Here is a 7,500-nt window from a genome sequence, read left to right as displayed (position 1 = left end):
ATGATGCCAGCAGAAACGGGACAGCACTGAGCAGGTCTAGTTTTGTGCCTGACAGCAAGTTTTCGGGGGGCCGTGTTCTTCCTCTCTCTGACCAAACCTGCCAGTGAGTAAGCGAGAGGGAAGTAAGTGAATTGTGGCCGGGCAATTTTTTTTTCTCCTTTTTTTTTTTCTCAGTGGTTGTAGATGTTTTCCTAGTGTGTTGAGAAGCGCCAAAACTCACAGACATGTAACAGACTGCAGATGTGAAGCAACATGGTTGTTTTAGTATACCGTAGAGCTACTGGAAGAGAGAGAGGGGGGGAGACCAACGCTTGACCAATTGACGTTTTTACCAGTGTGTGTGTTTTGGTGGTAAACCGATAGAAAGATGAACAGCACATCGAGAAGTGCGACTTGTGTGAACTTGAGAGAAATTGTACAAAGATAACTTTTCCCCCCAGTGGATGACAGACTTATTACTATCATCCGTGAAAGAGCTGTAGCAGTGAGGTCGATTCCTGTGTAGAGCCGGGTTGATCCAGATCGAAGCCAGATAGGCTTGTGCTGTGTGGAGAGAGTTGGCCGGCAGCGTGGATGGTGCTTTAGAGTGTGTGGCGTGTTGATCTGTTCGTGCAGATCTGGAACAACGCAGTCACTGAGTCAGTCAGCTCGGCAGTCAGTCAGTCAGTCACACTCACGTCACTCAACATTGCCGCGCCTGCTTCTTGAACTCTTGTGTATTGCGGTCGACTCAGTACAGTGCACCGACGACGGATCAACCAGCGAGATGTGTGTAGCGGTTTTTCCCGGCTGAGGATCTATCAACCAACGTTGTTTTGTCTCATGGTGAGTACACATAACTTGGCGATGCTGCTCTTTGACTTTGATTATTTGCGCGACTGATACACGTGAGGTAACATCGTTGTTGTCTCTTTTGATGAGTAGGCCTACACAGCAACTTGGCACTGTTTCGCTTTGACTTGTGTGATTATCAGCACGACTGACACAGGTAAGGTTAGTTACCTGGATCACGTTAGCCTTCCGGGTGTTGGGTTACTGATGTGACAGCAGTTAACTGGGAATTAGTCCGTTGTGTAACGCGGGATAACGGCAATGCAGCTGTGTGTGGATAGGATAGGAGTGCCGGGGTCTTCGGTGACTTGCGGCAATAAGTGTGATGCTATTGTGTGTGTGTGTGTTTGTGTGTGTGTGTTACATGAAATACGCACACCCCGGCCTTTCAGGTTACCCCTCGGGGTATCCTAGAATAAACACGGTCTTGTCTTTTGTCTTATCAAGATGAAAACGCACATCTGTTGTACTCATACATAACACTACACATCGATAATTAACGTGAAAAAAACAAAACAAAACAAAAACCAAAAAACCAAAAAAACAACAAAAAAACAACAACAAAAAAACAAAAAACAAAAAACCAAACAACAAACAAACAAAATCCACAAAAACCACATCAATAACAAAGATCGCATACACAGCTGACAAACATTAATTCTCATGCACAGCTCATAACTGATCCCCATGCGTATTAGTGATCAGTGGTACTCCATACATCAGTAAGACTTAATTCTGATAACCGTGACGACACTGACACTGCACAATTAATTCTCATCGTTAGTATAGTCTGCATAACACATCAGAGATTGTCATGCATGACGCGCGTGAATAATTCTCACAGATAATACACATAAATAATGTTCATGCATTACACACATCAGTGATTCTGGTGCAGTGCACACAAAACACATTGATGATTCAATTTCAGGCATAACACACATTGATACCTCTCGTCCATAACATACGCCGTTGATTATCGTGCATTATGCATAACACACATCAATAATTCCCGGCATCCATAACATACATCACTAATTATCGTGCATTATGCACAACACACATCAATAATTCCCGTCATCCATAACATACATCACTAATTATCGTGCATTATGCATAACACACATCAGTGATTCCCATCCATAACATACATCACTAATTATCATGTATTATGCATAACACACATCAGTGATTCCCATCCATAACATACATCACTAATTATCATGCATTATGCATAACACACATCAATGATTCCCATCCATCACATACATCACTAATTATCGTGCATTATGCATAACACACATCAGTGATTCCCATCCATCACTAATTATCGTGCATTATGCATAACACCGTGGAACATCACTCCAATAATTATCATGTCGTACATCAAACACCTTGATCATTCTCACGCAGAACACATCTGGAATTCTCAAACATCACACTCAAGGACACAATCACACACCAGTAATTCACATACATAACACACCATTGTTTCACGTGCATTCCGTCTTTTTACACTGTCAACACACCGCGAAACAAACAATACCAGAGCCGAATCATACGGATACAGTATCAACGTTTATAATCACATGGTGGTTTTTCTGTTGTATTTTATCATTGTTGCTGCCGTTGTGTACTGGTTGTAGTTGTTGGAAGTTGTGTTGTTGTTGAAACTGCTGCTGTTTTCTCAGGCCGTGGACGAATAATGGCGCCGGCGGGGTTGCTGAAGCTAAGAAGGGGGTGAGATAATTGAGTACACTTGACTTGAAGAGCTCTGAGCTGAAGGCGCTCACCAAAGTGTGTGGGATGCGGCAGGTGTGAAACAGACGGAAAACTTTGGCTTCTTACCTGTCTGCTGTACTGGCGATAGAGTTGTCTGCTTTATCGTACTGACAGTGTAGTTCTTACTTGCTTTATCGTACTGACAGTGTAGTTCTTACTTGCTTTATCGTACTGACAGTGTAGTTCTTACTTGCTTTATCGTACTGACAGTGTAGTTCTTACTTGCTTTATCGTACTGACAGTGTAGTTCTTACTTGCTTTATCGTACTGACAGCAGACTTGCCTGTTTATCGTTCTGACAGTGTAGTTCTTACTCGCCTTATCGTTCTGACAGTGTAGTTCTTACTTTATCGTACTGACAGTGTAGTTCTTACATGCTTTATCGTACTGACAGTGTAGTTCTTACATGCTTTATCGTACTGACAGTGTAGTTCTTACTTGCTGTATCGTACTGACAGTGTAGTTCTTACTTGCTTTATCGAACTGACAGTGTACTTACTTGCTTTGTCGTACTGACAGTGTAGTTCTTACATGCTTTATCGTACTGACAGTGTAGTTCTTACTTGCTTTATCGAACTGACAGTGTACTCACTTGCTTTATCGTACTGACATGTAGTTCTTACTAGCTTTATCGAACTGACAGTGTACTTACTTGCTTTATCGAACTGACAGTGTACTTACTTGCTTTGTCGTACTGACAGTGTAGTTCTTACTTGCTTTATCGTACTGACAGTGTAGTTCTTACTTGCTTTATCGTACTGACAGTGTAGTTCTTACTTGCTTTATCGTACTGACAGTGTACTTACTTGCTTTATCGTACTGACAGTATAGTTCTTACTTGCTTTATCGTACTGACAGTATAGTTCTTACTTGCTTTATCGTACTGACAGTGTAGTTCTTACTTGCTTTATCGTACTGACAGTGTACTTACTTGCTTTATCGTACTGACAGTATAGTTCTTACTTGCTTTATCGTACTGACAGTGTAGTTCTTACTTGCTTTATCGTACTGACAGTGTACTTACTTGCTTTATCGTACTGACAGTGTAGTTCTTACTTGCTTTATCGTACTGACAGTGTAGTTCTTACTTGCTTTATCGTACTGACAGTGTGTACTTACTTGCTTTATCGTACTGACAGTATAGTTCTTACTTGCTTTATCGTACTGACAGTGTACTTACTTGCTTTATCGTACTGACAGTGTGTACTTACTTGCTTTATCGTACTGACAGTGTAGTTCTTACTTGCTTTATCGTACTGACAGTGTAGTTCTTACTTGCTTTATCGTACTGACAGTGTACTTACTTGCTTTGTCAGTACTTATCGTACTGACAGTGTAGTTCTTACTTGCTTTATCGTACTGACAGTGTACTTACTTGCTTTATCGTACTGACAGTGTAGTTCTTACATGCTTTATCGTACTGACAGTGTAGTTCTTACATGCTTTATCGTACTGACAGTGTACGTACTGACAGTGTACTTACTTGCTTTATCGTACTGACAGTGTGTTCTTACTTGCTTTATCGTACTGACAGTGTAGTTCTTACATGCTTTATCGTACTGACAGTGTAGTTCTTACTTGCTTTATCGTACTGACAGTATAGTTCTTACTTGCTTTATCGTACTGACAGTGTAGTTCTTACTTGCTTTATCGTTCTGACAGTGTAGTTCTTACTCGCCTTATCGTTCTGACAGTAGACTTGCCTGTTTATCGTTCTGACAGTAGACTTGCCTGTTTATCGTTCTGACAGTGGACTTGCGTGTTTATTGTACCCAGTGGCGGTAGACTGGACGTGTTTATTGTACTGGCAGACAGTGGACCTAATCTGTTTACAGTCGTTCTGACTGGCAGTGGACTCCTGTTTATCGTTCTGACAGTTGGCTTTCGTGTTTATCATTTTTGTACTGGCGGTAGATGTAACCAGTTTATCAAACTGGCTGGCAGTAGACTGAACCTGTTTATCGTTCTGACGGTAGACTTAACCTGTTTATCGTTCTGACGGTAGACTTAACCTGTTTATCATACTGACAGTATACTTTTCTGCTTCAATTATCAGTCTTGCAGTAGACTTAACCTGTTAATCGTTCTCATTGTAGACTTAATCTGTTTATCGTAATGGCAGTAGACACCCTTCTTTATCACTTTTACCGCTTTATCAGTCAAACAGTAGACTTAACCTGTTCATCGTTGTGAGAGAACACTTAACCTGTTCATCGTTGTGAGAGAACATTTAACCTGTTCATCGTTGTGAGAGAACACTTAACCTGTTCATCGTTGTGAGAGAACATTTAACCTGTTCATCGTTGTGAGAGAACACTTAACCTGTTCATCGTTGTGAGAGAACACTTAACCTGTTCATCGTTGTGAGAGAACACTTAACCTGTTCACCGTTGTGAGAGAACACTAAACCTGTTCATCGTTGTGAGAGAACATTTAACCTGTTCATCGTTGTGAGAGAACACTTAACCTGTTCATCGTTGTGAGAGAACACTTAACCTGTTCATCGTTGTGAGAGAACACTTAACCTGTTCATCATAGTGACAGCCGAGCGATGGAAGTGTAGACCTGTGTATTGAGGCAAGTGAATTACTGCTGGTGAAAAAGGCTCCGGCATATGGTAGTGTGCTGAATGAAATGAGGAGTGTTGGAGTGGGTGGGAGGGGGGGGGGAGGTTGTCCATCAGTAACTGAGGAGGCTGTTGTTGGTGGCTTACGCTGAGTATCGCATGTCGCTGGTGGTTATATATATCTGGTTAATTATAGAGGCGTGTGTTTAGCTAAGTGTGTGTGTCCTCCGTGTCAGAGTGTGTGTGTGTGTGTGTGTGTGTGTGTGCGTGCGTGCGCGCGTGTGCACGTATGTGTGTGTGTGTGTGTGTGTGTGTGTGTGTGTGCACTGTGCAGCAGTGATTCTGGTACCTTTCACCCTACCGCTGTTTAAAACAAGAACGATTATCATCCCCGTGGTGACTGACAGAAACTTCTCTTCTGTTTCTGTCTGTCCCTCTGACTGTCAGTCTCTATATCGTTCGCGCTCTCTCCATATATATATATATTATAGCTTACCCACTCCCTCTGTCTGTCAGTCTCTCTGTCTCTTTCTCTCTCTCTCTCTCTCTCTCTCTCTCTATATATATATATATATATATATATATATTATAGCTTACTCCCTCTGTCTGTTTGTCTGTCTGTCTGTCTGTCTGTCTGTCTCTCTCTCTCTCTCTCTCTCTCTCTCTCTCTCTCTCTCTATATATATATATATATATATTATAGCTTACTCACTCCCTCTGTCTGTCTGTCTGTCTGTCTGTCAGTCTCTCTCTCTCTCTCTCTCTCTCTCTCTCTCTCTCTCTCTCTCTCTATATATATATATATGTATATATTATAGCTTACTCACTCCCTCTGTCTGCCTGTCTGTCTGTCAGTCTCTCTCAGTCTCTCTCTCTCTCTCTCTCTCTCTCTCTCTCTCTCTCTCTCTCTATATATATATATATATATATGTATATATTATAGCTTACTCCCTCCCTCTGTCTGTCTGTCTCTGTCCCTCTGTCTGTCAGTCTCTCTCTGTCTCTGTCTCTGTCTCTCTCTCTCTCTCTATATATATATATATATATGTATATATTATAGCTTACTCCCTCCCTCGTCTGTCTGTCTGTCTCTCTGTCCTCCCCCCCCCCCCCCCGCTCGGCCCCCGGCCCCCGTGTTTGTCTTCCTAACCCCTTTCCCAGTGTGTCTCTGTGTCCTCCTCTCTCTCCTTCCCTTCCCGGTCAATCGTATGTTCACTTGCTGAAGAATGGTTCTCTTTACAGTATTCGTAAACTCTGCGTTTATATATTGAATGCCCTGAAGGTACGACAGGAATTCTGTGACAACAATGATGAAAGTTGGAATTAATTTACTATGTACAAGAAGCACTTTTGTTCTACAGGTTTAAGTTTGTATGTATTTCACATTTTGTTGTCGCTGCGTGATCACCATGTTGTGTACTTTGGACCTCTTTCTAGGGGCCGGAGGCCTGGAGATTAAAGTTTGTTCTTCTTCTTGTTCTCCTCCCCTTCCCCCTCTCCTCCCTCTCTCTTCTTCTGTCTCACTGTCACTCTCTCTCTCCCTTTGCCTGACTGTCTGTCTGTCTGTCTCCCTCTCTCTCTCGCTCCGCAACCCGGTCACTCTCTCTCTTTGCCTGACTGTCTGTGTGTCTGTCTCTCTCTTTCGCTCCGCAACCCGGTCACTCTCTCTCTTTGCCTGACTGTCTGTGTGTCTGTCTGTCTCTCTCTTTGCCTGCCTGCCTGTCTGTCTGTCTGTGTGTCTGTCTCTCTCTTTGCCTGCCTGCCTGTCTGTCTGTCTGTCTGTCTCTTTTTGCCTGTCTGTCTCTTTTTGCCTGTCTGACTGTCTGTCTGTCTGTCTCTCTCTTTGCCTGCCTGACTGTCTGTCTGTCTGTCTCTTTTTGCCTGTCTGTCTGTCTGTCAGTCTCTCTTTGCCTGTCTGTCTGTCTGTCTGTCTCTCGCCCTCTCTCGCTCCGCAACCCGGTCACTCTCTCTCTTTGCCTGTCTGACTGTCTGTCTGTCTCCCTCTCTCTCTCGCTCCGCAACCCGGTCACTCTCTCTCTCTCTCTTTGCCTGACTGTCTGTCTGTCTGTCTCCCTCTCTCTCTCGCTCCGCAACCCGGTCACTCTCTCTCTTAGCCTGACTGTCTGTCTGTCTCCCTCTCTCTCTTGCTCCGCAACCCGGTCACTCTCTCTCGATGTCTGTGTGCGTCTTTGTCATTCCCATATCTGTATCTGTCTGTCCTCATCTGTCACTGTCTGTGATTCTCTCTGTCCCTGTATGTCTGTCCTTCCCCTATCTCTTTCTCTGTCTGTCTATGTCTCCTCCTATCCCTGCCTGTGTCT

General features: G+C 43.2%; 1 long non-coding RNA gene across 1 annotated transcript in view; it reads left to right on the top strand.

Moving 5' to 3' along the window:
* LOC143275361 (uncharacterized) overlaps positions 1 to 7,500 on the top strand; it is a 104,816-nt gene that overhangs the window by 180 nt on the left and 97,136 nt on the right. The window contains exon 1 of the long non-coding RNA XR_013053425.1: positions 1 to 825. This exon is cut by the window's left edge and continues 180 nt beyond it. This is a non-coding gene — a long non-coding RNA (uncharacterized LOC143275361). The remainder of the gene's footprint in view (positions 826 to 7,500) is intronic.

This window comes from Babylonia areolata, chromosome 30 (genome assembly GCF_041734735.1).
Source record: "Babylonia areolata isolate BAREFJ2019XMU chromosome 30, ASM4173473v1, whole genome shotgun sequence".
Lineage (NCBI taxonomy): Eukaryota > Metazoa > Mollusca > Gastropoda > Neogastropoda > Buccinidae > Babylonia > Babylonia areolata.
Note: the sequence above shows the minus strand (reverse complement) of the source record. Positions and strands in the feature narration are given on the sequence as shown.